Genomic DNA, 313 nt, shown 5'->3' with positions numbered 1-313 from the left:
GCTATGAGGAGTGCTCTTACTCAGTTTGCGCAGCAACCTACAGAATCTATGTGTGAAGCTTGGGAACGCTACAAGGAAATGTTGAGGAAGTGTCCACATCATGGAATGCCCGATTGGATGGTGATCACTGGTTTCTATAATGGTTTGGGGGCCCAATCTCGGCCCATGCTCGATGCAGCAGCTGGAGGCGCCTTATGGGCTAAAAGCTATACTGAGGCTTATAATCTTATCGAGACTATGGCTGCAAATGAGCATCAAAACATAACTCAGAGGATGATGCCTGGGAAGGTAGCAGGTATTCTGGAAGTCGATG

The 313-nt window shown here is 47.9% G+C and overlaps 1 non-coding gene across 1 annotated transcript; it reads right to left on the bottom strand.

Annotated features, from left to right (window-relative positions):
• LOC141702306 (small nucleolar RNA R71) lies at positions 1–107 on the bottom strand. Its single transcript, XR_012567073.1, has one exon. It is a non-coding gene; the product is annotated as a small nucleolar RNA R71 (small nucleolar RNA).
• Positions 108–313: the final 206 nt, after the last annotated feature.

This window comes from Apium graveolens, unplaced genomic scaffold (assembly GCF_009905375.1).
Source record: "Apium graveolens cultivar Ventura unplaced genomic scaffold, ASM990537v1 ctg4861, whole genome shotgun sequence".
In the NCBI taxonomy this organism is placed as follows: domain Eukaryota; kingdom Viridiplantae; phylum Streptophyta; class Magnoliopsida; order Apiales; family Apiaceae; genus Apium; species Apium graveolens.
Note: the sequence above shows the minus strand (reverse complement) of the source record. Positions and strands in the feature narration are given on the sequence as shown.